The 17001-nt window shown below is 40.9% G+C and overlaps 2 long non-coding RNA genes across 2 annotated transcripts; both read right to left on the minus strand.

Moving 5' to 3' along the window:
• Window positions 1-5523: 5523 nt before the first annotated feature.
• LOC144616690 (uncharacterized) lies at window positions 5524-9617 on the minus strand. Its single transcript, XR_013556266.1, has 2 exons — window positions 7747-9617; window positions 5524-5704 (listed from the first exon to the last, which is right to left on the minus strand). It is a non-coding gene; the product is annotated as an uncharacterized LOC144616690 (long non-coding RNA).
• Window positions 9618-11503: 1886 nt separating this feature from the next.
• On the minus strand, window positions 11504-14514 carry LOC132681232 (uncharacterized). Its single transcript, XR_009610955.2, has 3 exons — window positions 13873-14514; window positions 12956-13066; window positions 11504-11772 (listed from the first exon to the last, which is right to left on the minus strand). It is a non-coding gene; the product is annotated as an uncharacterized LOC132681232 (long non-coding RNA).
• Between the last annotated feature and the right edge of the window lie 2487 nt (window positions 14515-17001).

The raw sequence follows: 17001 nt of genomic DNA on the forward strand, positions 1-17001 counted from the left end.
CCATGCTCCAAGGATCTTTGGGAGCTGGCGGAGATCAGTGCATTAAAGCTTCTCCAAGTTTTCCCCAGTTTCTCTGCTCTGCCGGGAGAACAGGATACCATTATGAGGACATCAGAGTGCCCAGGGCTCCTGGATCAACACTTAGAGCCCTACTGTCTTGATGAGATGTCAACCCTACTCACTTTGCCTTCAAATCTCCTTGAATTCCCTTTGGAGGAACACCCCCAAGGACACTGTCTTCCCCAAGATGGGTCTGTTCCACTATTACATAATCCAGCACTCTGCACTACCACCTGTTTTGGGAAAGGATATCTTCTTCCACCTTTCCTGTCTGAGAGACTGGCTGTTCAAATTGCTCTTCTGTTTGGTCCACAACCACCATCCCTGGTAGTGTCCCTTGAGAAGGCTCCTTGGGCTCCATTATCAGTGAGCTTTATCCTAGTGCAGCTTACCTGTCTCGGAAACCCTACGAGCCCCCTTACTTTTATAGAAACTGTTTAAACATAAACTGTTGTAGCATGAAAGCACTTGGCCCAGCAGATGTGGTAAATCATCTTACTAAATCATCTTACTAGAAAAAGCCCAAATTCTACCCTAAAAATCTTCACCTAAAGCCCCCAGTTGGTTTTAAGTATCAAATAAGAGAATCTGTTTCTCAGGTGAGAAACAGGTAAAGAATCCAGTGTAATTGGGGCATATTTAGGCTTTAGAATTCTCTACTTAACCTGAGTACACATCATCCTGCTGAGAAATGTCCATAGAATCCACTTTGTTTTGATACATTATTCTCTGGGGAACCAAGAACTTTTTTTTTTCCCCAGTAAACATGACAGGCTTGCATTTGCCATAGTCCAATCTGCTTCTGTCTGTGGTTCTGAGGAGTGAGCACATGCTGTTCCTTTCCAGAAAAATCTCCTGCCTATACCCAAGGAGCAAGCAGATGGGTTGGAGTGGGGTGGGGATCCATGGAACTGCTGCCATAAAAAGCTCTCGACAGAAATAAAACCTTGTCTTTCCTACAGCACTTAATACTGACTTTCACATGGCAGATGCTGATTAAAATGTGTTGCATGGCATCAAACCCAGACCAAAGCCTTCCCTTGCTGTCTCTGGAATGGCTACTTGGAGACCAAGGTGAAGCATGGCATCCCCACCGGTGATGCTTTCTGGCATCCACAGGAAGCTCAAGGTTCCTCCAATCCTGAGCACTGGGGTAAAGAGAGAAGGAGGTGCAGTGAGGAACCTCAAACAGTGTGTTCTAGGCATGAAGACAAATGCTTAGCCGGCCAGCTTCCTCGGCACTGTTTTGCCATATTGCTACCTTGCCACTGGGAGCTGTGATCATGGACAGAGGGCAAAGGAGCTGTGGATGTTCCTTTGCCTGCTTTGATTCTAGCCATTTAGGGCTGCCTCATTCCTCCATCAGTGAGCCTAACCAATCAGGGGACTATGTTGGGTTTGGCAGCAAAGGTTTTTATACTGTTGAGTCTTGTCCTCTGTGCTTGTTCTTATTCTCCCAGGATACTGGACCGGACTGGGAGGAACCATGGGAGGGCTGATGAAGAGTGGCAAGGTAGGCATTAAGATAGACAATTCTCGAATTCAGAAGGTATCTTACCTTATAATGTAACATATGATATTCAGTGTTGCTGCCTGTGCTGAGATGAGCACCCTCAGACAGTATTAGTGGGATGCTCCATTGGATAACTTTTCTGAGGAACAATATGGTCACATGAAACCAACACTTTTAAATAGTTAATATCTTGGGGGCACCTGCGTGGCTCAGTCCATTGAGCAGCCAATTTCAGCTCAGGTCGTGATCTCACAGTCAGTGAGTTCAAGCCCCACATCAGGCTCGCTGCTGTCAGCACAGAGCCCGCTTTGGATCTTCAAACCCCCTTCTCTCTACCCCTCCCCCACTTATACTCCCTCTCAAAAAAAAAAAATAAATAAACATTAAAAAAAAGTTAATATCCTGGATTCAAGAACCAATTCTTAAGGGGGGAAAGATCACATTTGGAGCAAAGACTTCGGTACAAGAAAGTTTACCAGCCACATTATCTATAATACTAAAAACTAAAACGAACAGAAAAGCACAACTTGAATGACAAAAGGTAGAGATTAAATACATTCTGATACATTCAGTTGCTGGACTATTTTGCAGTCATTGTACATCAGGTTTTCACTACCTATTGATATAGACAAATGCTCCAGTAAAATCCCTATTTTGTAAAACAATTGAAATTTACCATCTTTCCTCATTTCTAAGATATTGACAACTGAAAGAGGCACTAGAGGCTTAAAAAAACTTTCATGAAAAAGTCATAATACTACATTAAACACATACAATTGTAAAGTACATCCCAATTTAAGGAACATTAGAAAGTAAGAAATATGTGCCTTAGAATAAAAAAATATATGGTGTATCTTTGGAATTACTGATGATTTGCATTTTATTCCTTATATATTTTTCTGTATTTTCCCAATAGTTAACAGTAAATATACTTGGGTTTGGGGAACACCTGTACCTGTGTCTGATGTTTCCTGCCACTGTGGTTTCTCCCTGCCCTTGACTCCCTCCACCCAGAAAGACTGAAGGAGTCACCAGATGGGTGGGTTTAAAAGAGACATCCAGACTTGCCCAGCCCCTGCCACTCTTCCTCCAGGGAACCCACCTTCTAGCCCAGGGCACATTTGCTAGATTGCCCCAGCTCCTGGGCAGAGGACGGGAGGGCTGTCACTTAGGGAGTTCAGTTTGGTTCCAGGATTCAGCATTAGGAAACCCCCTTGTCGGCAGATACAAGCCCCATCCTCCAATATCCACTTTTTCCATGAACTTGTCCTATTTGGTTTGCCAAGTGCCTGCTTTTTGCCTTTGCAGTTCAAAACCCAGGCATGAAAGAGGGGTGCTATATTAGATCCTCTCAAAACAAACCTCCAACAAATAGGTTGAATGTTATAGTCAGAAACATAGTCGCACAAAGAAGAAGTCTAGCCAAGCACAGCCAAGCCCCCTGGGGAATGATGCTCCCCTCTAGGTGAGCTCTGCGTGGGCTGTGGGGAGGGGAGAGGGACCAGGGCATTCAGGACAGGCCTTTCTGGAGACCATAGAACAAGCGGGAACCCTAGGTCAGAGGTGCCCTCTTATCTCCTCTTTGTGCAGCAGCATCTCAGTTACAAGATGTCACTGAGAGAAGAATCTGCTTTGCCTCCCCTTGCAGCATTTCTTGGTTGCTAAGCAGATCCCTTGGGTAACTATGTGGGCATAAAACCTTTGCAGAACTGCCAGGAATCTGCTTCACCCAATTGTCAAAGTGAAAAATGAAATCATTCCTCTCACCTGTCACTACTTTCCACAAAGCTTCCATTATTGAATGGTGATGGCCCAGAATGTGATTCTCACCTACTTGCGGGAATATAAATGAGTTTTGCATATTCTACCCCCAAGAGAGTGGGAGGAGAGGAAGGGAGTGTTGGGATCTCTCAAGCTGATACTCTTGTGAGTCAGTGATCAAGGAGAAGCAGGTGGAACTCACCAGCAGTATCTTCTGCCCTTGGAAAAATGGTGCTGTAAGCAGGAGAAGACTTACCTGATTTACAGTAGGTTCTCCTTAGGCTCAGAGATGTCCGTGAACCCCTCTGATGCTCGGCCTACTGAATCAGAATCAGAAACAGAAGCTCTGGGGTGAGGCCAAGAAATTTCTGCCTTTTAAACGAACTCCTTGGGTGGTTCTTATGTGCACCATGTGCTTTGAAGTTTGAAAACCATTGATTTCTCTAGCATAGATGTGGATACAAATAAGTGCAATAAGATGTTACAGGTGTGATGAGAAATGTACGTCCAGAAAGGAGTGAGACACTATTAGAAGTATAGTCGCTTGTAACCGGGAGTGCAAGGAAATTGTTGATTTGAGCCTTGAGGGACGGGTAGACAGAGAGTAGGTAGAGAAGGAAGTGGGAAAAGACATCCTAGGCAGTAAAGAACTGCTAGCAAAGACACAGCCATCTGGAGTGGTCTGCTGAGTAACACGGGATCACTAAAACTTGAGTGTAAAGTGTTAAGAGGGGAGCCATAAATGGGGGGGGTGGGGGGGAGGGCCCGAAGGACCTGGAGGTTAGGGAGTTTAGAATCTAACCTGTGGTCTTTGAGTTGCTACCAAGAGTTTTTAGCAAGAAGGCGGTGTGATCGGGTCTGCATTTTAGGAAAGTCACTCTGCGGGCTGGTGCAGAAAATGGTAAGGAAGCAGACAAGGTAGGAGACAGGAAGACACATGAAAGGCTGCTCTTACAGCCAAAGCTAAGAAACGTATGAGGTGGTGGGAATGAAGAGCCTTGTCTTCCTTGGCCCCAATCCACTGGACCACCAGGTATACAGCAACCCTGCTCAAATACCATAGCTATTTATTAAGAGAATCAAAATGTACACAACTATTGATTAAGTACTAAGTATGATGACGATAGTTTTCCAAATACTCAAAAACACAATTTAAAATGATCTCATGAAACAAGCAATGGCTCTTAGGCAAGTCAATCCGGTGCTTCTAAAAGGGCTCTGATGGTGCTCAGTGTCACTGACAAAAAGCCACGAGAGGAAAAGACTGACTCTTCTCAGAGCACACAATTTCTTTGATGTTGAAGGACATTATTTTTTATTACTTCAAATGCAAACATATTATGTTGTGGCAGACCAATTTGGACTCTGATGGTTCATTCTTCACAACTGTTGGCCTATCTGTAAAATGCAAGAGTTGGTTTCCATGACCTCCAAGGTCCTTTCATATTCCAATATGCGATGATTTTTTTTCCTAACTAGTTAACATCCTCATCTTTTCCCTCTAGATTTTAGAGAGAGGTCATTTTTTCTATTTCTGTAAGGTCACCTTCCTTAATTCATATTCGGGCTGCTGGCAGCCTCTCAGATTCTTTTAAGCACAAAGTGGGGCCCCTCCCCCTCCGCCCCTGCAGCTCCTGCTCAGCCAGCAGTTTCCTCTGCTCTCCCTCCACCATGTTCCCTCCAGTTTGTCACCTTCCTCATCCCAAATTGAAAAAAGGAAAAGTGGAGGAGGCAACAAAGACAGAGTAGCCCTTTCTTCTGAGAAAGGAGACTTCCATCCTCCATTTGACTTTTCCCTCAATTACTGCTGGTTTGACATTTTTTTTCCACCTCATTGTGAGAAGTCCCTCCTGAGCTCTCTTCTCATTTGGAGTTTGAATTATTTTGCATTCAATGACTTTTCAGCTTATGATTTAACATTTAACAACTTTGCCTGTCAGCCCCTCTTCCTTTTTCTCCAAAATGCTGTAAGAGAGCCGAAAGGAGTTTCCCCTACTTAAAGTCATATCATCACTTAGAGTGGAATTTGCTGAAATTTGAACAAAAATCTGACTGGTTTCAAGCAAGAGAAGCAGAGATGTAAGCCTGATGTTGCTGAGTTTATAATCTGCATTTCCCCAAACTTTTGACGTAATCACACACACACACACACACACACACAGCACTCTTAAAAACTGTATTTTTAGGGGTTGGGTTGGAAATGGAAATTTTTATTATGAATAGAACACTGGTTTAAGACAGAAAACAAAGACAAGACATAACCTCCAGTTTTCATAGGGCTTTTCAGCCTATTAAATGATAATCTGATTATCATTTAATCAGAATGATACCACAGAATGATCTCTCAAAGACAGGTAAAGGGGCAAGATCCTGAAAAAGGATCAGTGTAAAAAAGTACTCAGTTATACATATAGGGAGAAAGAATTTAAGTAATACTTATAAATTAATAATATCTGAGTTTTCCATTATATTCCAGGAAGTGTACAACATCATTACTCATAAGAAAATGCAAATTAAAACCACAATGAGATACCCCAGTACAGCCTCTAGAATAGCCGAGATGGAATGGAACATAGGAGTGATGTATATTTATTAAAGAAATTAACCTGGCTCAATTTTTGGGCACAAAACTAAAATGAATGGTTTTGTATATTTAGGAAGGATGTTGGAAACTAAAGTGTGTGTGCAATAATGGTAACAACAGTAGCAGCAATAGTGATAATGACAGGAGGGTGAAGGAAAGCTACTCTTATTGCACTTACTCATGTGCCGTGTGTGTGTGTGTGTGTGTGTGTGTGTGTGACAAAGAAAGCACGTTAGAAATGGAAGCAATGAGGTCGGGGGCGGGGGGGGGGTGGGGGCCCGACTTTAGCTCAGGTCATGATCTCATGCTTGTGGGTTCAAGCCCCGCATTGGCTTTGAGCTGACAGCTCAGTGCCTAGAGCCTGCTTTGAATTCTACACCTCCCTCTCTCTCTGCCCCTCCCTGTTGGTGCTCTCTCTCTGTCTCTCAAAAAAATAAAAACATAAATTAAAAAATTTAAAAACATTAAAAAAAGTTAAAAAAAAGAAATGGAAGCAATGGGATAAAATTTCACTACAATAATTGTTATTGAGTTTTTGGATAGAGACAAATCAGAAAAATCAAGACTTCTCAGTTTAGAGAGACAAAAGCTATATGGGGATTTGATTAAAGTTTGTACAACTCTAAAAGATTTCGGTTGTCTTCATATTAAAAAAATAATTAGAGAACTACCTTTAAAACATTATAAAGTAACTAAGTAAGATAGAAATACATATAAAGTAAAAGTAATTATGATAGTGTGATACTGGCATAAAGGCAGATGCAGATCAATTGAACAGAACAGAGAATTCACACATATATGATCCACTGATTAACAAAGATGCCAAGGCATCTCAATGAGGAAAGGTTAATTGTTTTAACAAATGGAGCCAAAACAACTGGTTAGTCTATGTAAAAAAAAAAAAAAAAAAAAAAAAAAATGAATCTTGATCCTTACCTTACACCATAAACATAAATTAACTCAGAATGAGTCATAGACTTAAATATAAGAACTAAAACTATACGATTTCTAGAAGAAAACATAAAAAAATCTTAGTAACTTTGGGTAATTAAATGAAACACAAATAGGAACTATTTAAAAAACCAACAAACTGGACTTCATCAAAATAAAATAAAATAAAATAAAATGTTTCCTTTTCAAAAGATATTATTATAAAAGTGAAAAGGGCAAGCCACAGATTGAGAAAACAATATTTGAAAAAACATATGTTGGTCAAAAGACTTGTATTTGGAATATATTTTTAAAACCTGTTACAACTCAATGATGAAAAGTCAAACAAATCAATTTAAAAATAAATACCTCATCAAAAAATTGCATACATATATTTTATATACATTGTATATGTTTTTATATATACACACAAATAGCAAATAGCACTTGAAAAAAATAATCAACATCATTAACCATCAAGGAAATGCAAATTAAAACCACAATAAGATACCTCTACATATCTATTAAAATGGCTAAAATGAAAAAGACTGGCAAAACTAAATATGGGCTAGAAAGCAGAAAAATTGGGACTTGCATACACCATTAAGATTCCTTAAGGAATCTTAAATAGTTCCAACACTTCAGAAATTTTGTCAATTCCTTGAAAACTTTACACGTACATCACATGATCAAGACATTTCACTACTAGGTATTTGCCCAAGGGAAATGAAAGCATCTGCATGTACATGAGTTTTCACGTGAATATTCATAGCAGCAGTGCTTGTAATAGCCCCAAACTAGAAACAACGTTAATTCCCATTAACAGATAAGTAAACTAATGGAGTATATCTATACAGTGAAATCCTACTCAATAAGAAACAGGAATGAACTGGGATACCTGGGTGGCTCAATCAGTTGAGGGTCCGACTTTGGCTCAGGTCATGATCTTGTGGTTCATGGGTTTGAGCTCCGCATCGGGCTCTGTGCTGACATCTCAGAGCCTGGAGCCTGCTTCAAGTTCTCTGTCTGCCTCTCTCTCTCTCTCACTCTCTCTCTCTCTCTCTCTCTCTCTGCCCCTCACCCACTCATACTCTCTGTCTCTCTCTCAAAAATGAATAAACATTAAAAAAAATAATAATAATAAAAAGAAACAGGAATGAACCATTGATACATACAACAACATGAAGAATCTCAAAAAACTTCAGCTAAGTGAAAGAAGCTAGACCCCTCCCCTGCCAAAGAAACAGTATATATTATATAATTCTATTTATACAACATTCTAGAAAATGTAAACCAACCTATAGTGATAGAAGGCAGATTAGTGATTGCTGAGGAATAGAGTCATGTAGGGAGTAGAGCACACTCTAAGACTTTGTAGTCTCTAGATTACAAAGGGGCACAAGGAAACTTTTAGGGTAATGGATATGTTCACTATATTAAGTGTGGTGATGGTTTTATGAATGTGAATATATGTCAAAACTCATCACACTGTACGTTTTGAGTATGTGCAGTTTATTTTATGTCAATTATACTGCAAAAAAAAAAGTAATGGGAAACTATAGAAGCTTCTACTAGATGGTCCTTTGGACAAAAGAAAGGATTACTGTATTTTACATAGTTGTTAGTAAACTAAGAGAATGCTTTACATCCAGGCAAAAACTATAAATTCTTGAGGGATGTAAATCCGTGCAGTCTTTATTACTGAGAGGAGTTTAGGATTGTCACTTCTTCCATCCCAACCCCTCATCCCTGCTAATGCCTAAAGGAAGATACCCTCTGTGACAGCGGCTGCTGCTAAAGGCAGACTATTGAGTGAGACAAAGATCTGCACACAACAGGCATTTATTGTGGTTTTCTGGATTTTTTAGTTCATCAGGACAGATGATATCTCTTGAATAAGGTCCATAGGCTAAAGACTTATTCTATGAATTATAACATAGGGATGTTACAAATCAAAAAATCTGCCACACTTGTCATATTGAATTGCTGCTGATCTCCCAGCAATCTGCTGTGTATTCTCAAAAGGCCATTTCCCTAAATCTTATTCTAGACATGAGGATCAATGGTGTGAATGTAATCACTCCTGTTTGTGGGGTCAGCATTTTCCAGGTCTACTCTAAGACTAAGTTAAGACAGAGACAATATAAGAGCAGAGCACTTGGAGGAGGTGAGAAAACCCAGTTTCCAGCCTCTTGACCTACTGAATCAGAAATTCTGGGCTTAAAGAAGCCCTCCAGGTAATTCTGATATATTCAAGCGTGAGAATCACTGACGTCCAGAATCTTTAGCCTGGAGAAGTGTCTCTTTCCTCAGCTCTTAGTGCTGTGTAAGTATTAAAATAAAATTAAGTACTTTCCGCAAGAGACCCCAGAAACCATCTGTCCACACAATCAGCCAATGACTCATTGTACAAGTTCTATCTACTCAGCCTTGCTCACATTTCTAAGCACCTGCTGGAAACCTTCTCCACGGATGTCTCCCTGGGATCCCAGACTCAGGATTTTTCCTCCCCCAGCTGTTACCAGCTTCTGAATAGGTAAGTGGCATTACCATTCACCAGTCCGGGAACGTTGGTACTCTCTTCAAATCCTCCCATGTCTTTACTCTTCACATAAAATCACCAGATCCTATTGATTCTAAATCTTCATTGTCTCTGCTTTCCCACATGTAAGGGCTTTCTAGGTGTATTGGGTTTTGCTAACCACTTTACATACGTTACTTTACTTAGTTCCCACAGCAAACCATGGAAGGCAATACTATTATCATCTCTGTCTTTGAAACGCTCAGAGTCTAAGAGACCCCCAAAAACGAACCACCAGAGTCCAGAGTCAAAGCTAAGCAGCAAGGGTCATTTATTGCAGGTTCGAACCTGGACCTCTGCGCCCTCATTGCCAGTGACGCCGAGAGGTCCTGAGAGAGGTTTTCACACCCCTTTTATAGACAGGTACAAACAAGTCATGGGGAAATCAGGAATACACGGATGTGCCAAGTAACAATGGTTGATCAGAAATACACGGATGTGCCAAGTAACAATGGTTGATCAAGAATATACGGTTGTGCCAGGCAACTATGATTGATCAGGAATACATGGGCGCGCCAAGCAATTGTACAGAAGTGGAACAAGCTGATTAAGCTTGGTTAGGTTTCAGTTTCCCATAACTTAAGCTTTTAAGTTTTAATTTTCTCAGGCCTCTCATCTTACATGGAACAAACCAAGGTTTAGAGAGGTAGAGGAACTTCCCTGGGATCATGTGGCTATGATATTTCAAAGGCAGATCTTGAACTTAAATCTGTCTGGAACTGAAGTCAAATTCATCATTATTCTCCTAGTGATGGTTTCTAACTAGTACCCAGCCTTCATTTCATCCTTTATAAATGTCTTCGGGGCTCTTGGCAGGAAGAGTGTGCATCCCAACACTCTGAAGTCTTCAATGAAACTTCACTGCCTAAAGAATGATTCTAAACACTTGGTGCCTAAGGCCCACCACACTCAAGCTCCTCTCTCTCCCCCCATCTTGCCTCCTACTCTATGCCCCCAACCTACAACACACACTACGCTTTGAATCTGTTATTTCTCAGCTCTTCACCCAAACTGAATGACCTTCACCAATCATCTGGAGGTTGGTACTTACCACTCAGGTTTTCCCACCGTTTTAAAAGATGGTAAATAAAAACCACATCAGTACCTGCCAGTTAAGGTAAATTTACAATGAAATTGAGGAATACCTCCCTTGGTGACCAAGTGTGGAATATTGTAGCATTTTTCACAAATATTCCATGCTGCTCCCGGGGGGTGGCGGGGGTGGGGGGGATTATCCTTTCCTTACCCCTTAGAGAAAACTTAGCCATATGATTGACTTTGGCCAATGGAACTGGGCAGAAGAGCCTTGGATCACTTCCCAGCAGAAGTTTTAAGGGCTAATGGCTGGTTCACTGAGTTCCTCCCTGCCAGGAGATAAATAGCAATGTTTCAGTTAGGGCCCCCTGCTCCATCAGCATGGGTCCCAGAGTAAAGGTAAGATGGGATAGAGCCACATCCAACCCATAATGGACATATAGCAAAAATAAGAAATAAACTTTGAAGCCTCAGAGCTTTTCAGGGTTTTGTTGTTGAAACACAATCCTGACTAAATAAATAGGGACTTTTTTTTTCAATCTACTTTGAATGGACTAATCAGCCTAAGTCTGCATCCCTGACATCAAAAGCAGTAGAACTGGGCCGATGGGGTGGGTGTGTTCCGTGTAATGAGAAGAGGCTTTATCTGACTGAGCCTTGGCCCCTCCCTGGGGCAAGTTACTAGATGGGACTTCAGTCCAGGCAGGCCACAACCTAGACAGGTAATCACTATCCCAACCACCAGTACCACAACTGGGAGATGAGCACCATCTATGAAAATGTCCTACCAGAGGCGGAGACACAAGAAGGGAGTGCTCTGTCTGTGTTTCTTACTTCCAACAGGATTCTGTTTGAGAAGACTTGATGTCAAGCACTCAATGCAATTGGCTCAGCTGACTCAGGCAGCTGGGAGGAAGTTAGTATGTGCTGCTTCTTCCACCTGAGCCAGCACACCCCAGAATGCTGAGCAAGACTAAAGCCAGGGGATTGAGAGGAACCTCCCCCGTCATCCCCCCCCCCCGTCCCCCTCCCCCCCCCCACCACACACACACACCTGTCTTGGTTGATGAGGCTCTAAGCACGGAAAAGACTGAAAGACTCCTGACTTCTGGGGCAGCTTAGTTGCTGGCTTCCTCAGGGTCGCTTGCATGTTCTTTTCACCTCTGATCCAGTGATCTCCTCTGCACTTTCTGTAATAACTTCCCCAGGATTGCCTGCAAAAACACTGAACTTTTTCCTGAAGGTCAGCTCTAATGACGCTTCCTCCACAAGGCCTTTCTTCATCCAACTGTCAGCTTTCTCTTCATTCTGCAAAGTAGAGGGCACTGTGCCAGATTGATTGAATTCCACATCCTATTGTCCACAGCAATACCCTTGAGTATCACAGCATTTATCATAATGGAGCAAGAACATCCCACACATTCTCTCTTAGTTTTTAAACCTAGCATTGATTGACCAAAGCCAATTTAACCTAGCATTTCAAATGAAGCATGACATTAGCTTTAAGCTGAGTTGCTAAGGGATGACCTCATTATAATCTCAAAATCCAAAACCTCATATTAACCAGCTTGACTCATTGTAAATTTTGTTCCCTTAAGAGAGAGAATCATCACTAAGACTCAGGCATGTACTCAGTATTTAGGGAGTGAACAATAAGAAGAATTACATGACAATCACTTTGTAAAAGTATAGTGTCTTCCAATCCTAAAAAAAAAAAAAAAAAGTTCAGGTCCCACGATGATGTGAATATACTTGGCAAGGATATGAAGCAGCTGAAACTCTTATGAGTGCTGGTTAGAGTGGAAATTGGAACTTTTTTACTTTGGAAGTAACTTTATACTTTGGACTTCAGCACTATCTACTGAAGCTGAACATACATATGTCATGTCCTAGCAGTTCTTTTCCTAGCTATCTTCACTACAAAGTGTGTACATATTCACTAGAAGATATGTACAAGGATACTCACAGCAGTATTATTTTTAACAGCCCCAAATTGGAAACAACTCAAATGTCCATCAGTAGCAAAATGAATAAGCAAATTATGGTATATTTATAAATTATACTACTATACAATGAAGAGAATGAATAAATAATGCCACATACAACAGCATGAATAAATCTCACAAATATAATGTTGAACGGAAGAAGCTGGAAACAAAGAAAAAAACTACTGTGTGACTCCATTCATACAAAGTTCAGAACCAGGAAAAACTAATCTGTGGTTAACTTCAGATTCAGGTTACTTAAGGAAGTGAGAGTAACTGGGAGTCACTTACCATAATGCTTTTTTTCTTGGTATACATATATTACATGTCCACACTTATATTGGCTTTGAAAAAAATTCATTATGCTATAAACTTGTGATGCACTTTTCTGAACGTGTGTCATACTTCAAAATACAGCTAAAATTTTAATGGTTTCCAAGGATAGGGGTTTATTTTACTCCAAAAAGATTAGAGGTAAGAAGTAGTGAACCAGAATGGTTTCTCACCAATGGCGTTGAGAAAGAATCCAAGCTTCTGTCATTATGCTCCTTCATGCTCAGCATGTGAATTTTATCCTCAAGGTTGCAAGTTGCCTGTGACACTTCTAGGCATTGTATCTGCATTAGGGGAAGGCAGAAGGCAGAAGGCCAGAAGCCAAAGAACATACCAACCAAGTCTAAGTCTGCAGAATTGTGGATACTTTTTTTTTTTTTAACTCATTTCTGCAGTTTTCAGAAGTTCCACAATCATATGGATTAATGTTATTTTTAAAAGAAAGCTTGGCTTATTGGATGAGAATAAAGTAAAATCATGTTCTGATTTTGACTTCAAGCCCTCTAAAGGTAATTCACAGGGTTTCCCATTGGGCAGAATGATTGTAGAATCCCTTCTATGTCCATAGGGGCAGAAAAGTAGCCTTGCACTTACTCTTGGGAGGGTGCAGAACAATGTATTGCTCCTTGATAGATATTATACGGTGCATACAAAGACCTTGTGTGGGGGCCCCTAAGTGCTATTCTTTGGGAGCAGAGGTGTTTCTGACCTGAAATGACTTGGGGAAAATGGCAGCGTCCCACACAGCCAGGGATTGGTGTGTAGGAGTCTGCCGCTGCTGTTCAACACTCGGATGCATATTTTATCCATTTTCTGGAGCTCTGCAGGGTAGAACTTAGCTCAGAATAATTAAGGAGAAATGCAAATCAAGAAATAAGCTTGGTTATAGTTTAATTCACTGAAAGAAGACAAAAGTAAAAAGGAGGATAAATTATTTTCAGCAGAGTTGATTTCCTGAAAGATACGATTGATCACCATTTTTTTTCCTAAGAAAACCACCTTTGAAATAGCTTGTGCTTTGGATGAGTCTAGCTTATTCATCCACTCTGAATGATAATCCCTGACCCGGAGGCTTCAATCCTTCACTCACCTTCAGTCATTACTTCCTGAGACAACGTGCTTTACCAACAAACTCCATGGGAGCTTCTGCTTGAAGGATGCAAACTTTTCTCCCTCTGCCTTAAGGTCCAAAAACCATTTGGAGATAGTCCTCCAATTTTCCAGTGAGGAGAAGTGGGAAGTTGATGCATGGTGGTTCTGAATCATGAGAAGGGAAATTGTGTTAAGGAACCAAAAACTTATATGATTTTCAGACTTTATTTTCAAAAATATTTATTTACTGCCCACTTTGTATGAATGTAGGCTAAAACCTGGGGTATTCAGAGAAAATCTGTCCCACTATAAAAGCCCTCCACAGCACACCTCTCCTTCCCTCCCACATAACTATATTGATCTTTGAACCCCTCTAAGGCATCAGGCTATTTCTCACCTCCTCATCTTTACTCTACATCAGGAATACTCTTCTCTTCCCTCCTCCTGCCCCAGAGCTCACACCCCTCAATTTGGCCAACTTTTACTCAATCACCAGGTCTTAGTTTCCACATTTCTTCTAAGAAAGCCCACCTAAGGCCTCCCAAGTTCCTCTGCCTAAAATTTCATTTAGAACTTCCTTCTACTGAGTAAACTTAAAAGGGAACAAGGAGACAAAAACAGTACATCATTTATGACTCTGTCTCAGGAGGCTTGCTTATTCAACACACTAGTGACATAAGGCTAACATTTCTTATTATTTGGTCACAGCAAACAGATAGATATGTCCTCACCCTAGTCTGTGATCCGATGATTCTTCTGGCCTATATGCTGATTACCAATATCTATGTTCCCGTCTTGGTCTCCTTGAAAGGAGGGATTACGTCTTACTCATCTTGGTTCCCAGCAGGAATCAGCATGGTGTCCTGACACGGAAGATGTTAAAAAATACATCTAAACTGAATACTGTTAAATGTAATTACACTGAATTGACTCTAAATTAAACTAGGTACCATGAAGGAGTTTCTATTCAATCTTCCCAGCTGGGTTTTTAAAAGGTGATAAGAGTCCATAGTAAATATGGAAATAATGCATACTTTCTCATGACAGGTCCATGGAAAACTCTAGGCCAAATAGTGAAGTTGTGCCTTTAAAACCAAAGCATTTTTATAGAAACAAAAACTTGGAAGTCGATGAATATCTATCAATAACAAACTAGCTTAAGATTCATTCTTCCAGGGGCACCTGGGTGGCATAGTCAGTTAAACGTCCAACTTCTGATTTGGGCTCAGGTCGTGATCTCATGGTCATGAAATGGAGCCCCAGGTCAGGCTCTGCGCTGAACTGTCTTTCTCTTTCACTCTCGTTCTGCCCCTTCCCTGCTCACTTGCTCTCTCTTTAAAAATAAAAAAATAAAAAGATTTCTCTTTCCAGTGGACTATAACTGGACATTAAAATACTGATGTGAATCTGTTGATGTCAGAAGATAGAGCTTTAAGTGACAAAAGCAGGTTATGTAACAGTAATTTTAGTCGCATTTAAAAAATGTGTGTTGGGGGCACTTGGGTGGCTCAGTCCGATAAGCATCCGACTTTGGCTCAGGTCATGACCTCTAGGTTCATGAGTTTGAGCCTCACGTCAGGGTCTGTGCTGACAGCTCAGAGCCTGGAGCCTGCTTCAGATTCTGTGTCTCCCTCTCTCTCTCTGCCCCTCCCTGCTTGCATTCTGTCTCTCTTCCTGTCTCAAAAATAAATAAAATGTTAAAAATTAAAAAAAAAAAATGTGTGTGTGTGTGTGTGTGTGTGTGTGTGTGTGTGTGTGCATCCAAAGAAAAAGAGAAAAGCCTACGAGGATGCATACCAAATGTTAAATTGCTTCTGAGTGGTGACATTAAGGATAATTTATCTTTTGTTCTAAATACTTTTCCTGAGTGTTTGCAACGAGTAAAAACAGGAAAATATTAAACTTGCATTGGAGACACAGTGGTCATGGATAGCATAACTACATGCCAAGTTGTGTGTGAGGCCCATGTGCTATTCTGAGGGCCACACTTAGTTCTTTCACTGTAAGAGTCCCTGCGGTACAGCTCAATTGGTAACAGCTGAAGTTTTTGCTATCATTATAGGTCAGGCATTCTAAGGACTTTACATACATTCTTTCATTTACATGTCACAACAACCCTTCCCTGCTTTATTTTTCTGTATAGCACTGATCACTTTCTGAAACTAAACAGTGTACTTACTTATCTCTTGTACTGTGTGTCATTCCTCTCATTTGAATGCAAATTTCCAGAGGGCAGCAATGTTTGATCACTGCTGGCTCCCTGGTACCTAGAGCAGTGCTTGGTACTTAATTAGTCCTCAAATGAGTGTATGAGCAACCTTATGACATAATAACTGGTGCTATTCCTGTCTTACTATGAGGACTCTGTAAGAGGTGTAACAGTTTGCCCAACTTGCTATGAAGGTACAGAGCTCCATCTCCATGATTCCCGGATGTGTGTTCTCAACCACTCTTTCTCATCAGTGACAACAAATCCTTGAATGAATGTCCTCCTCCCACATGCAGTCAACCCATGAGAGAGATAGTGAGATGCCACAGAAGAATTTGCAAGTGTGGTTTCCTTGTGTTAAATTAGTAAGATCTTTATGTAATAGATAATGTTCTATCATCTGCAACAGTCATCGTAACAGGCATGATATTCTTCAGATCAAAAGGAGGAGGAACAGGGCTTAAAAATCGAATCAATTATTTACCAAAGAAAAAATCTATAGCCTGGGAAATGGTCTTAAGGCAACATTTTTTCTTAATGGTAATGTAAGCAACTGGACTGAATAACCCTCGAAGGACAGGATTTAGGGAAGCCCAGTGCTAATGCAGAGAGAAAGTACTTAGAGCAGTAAACCCAAATGTTTGGGCCCATGGCTTGTCATGGCAGTTTAATAATGCTGGTCATTAAGATCATTCACATGATTTGCCTTGATCACCAAACAATCTTTTGAGTGTCATAGGGCTTCCCCGGGTGAAAATATGTTAATTCTCCTCAGGGGCCTAGAGAGAGAATCCTGTGACCAGCAGAGATGTGGTCATCAGGCCCTTTGATAATTTGATTTCTCACTATAAATTAAGCAAATGGTGTTCTAAATTACTTAATAAGTCTTTTGTGGGCTCGATTAATGTGGGTGAGTCC

Source organism: Panthera onca, chromosome A1 (genome assembly GCF_046562875.1).
Source record: "Panthera onca isolate mPanOnc1 chromosome A1, mPanOnc1 haplotype 2, whole genome shotgun sequence".
In the NCBI taxonomy this organism is placed as follows: Eukaryota; Metazoa; Chordata; class Mammalia; order Carnivora; family Felidae; genus Panthera; species Panthera onca.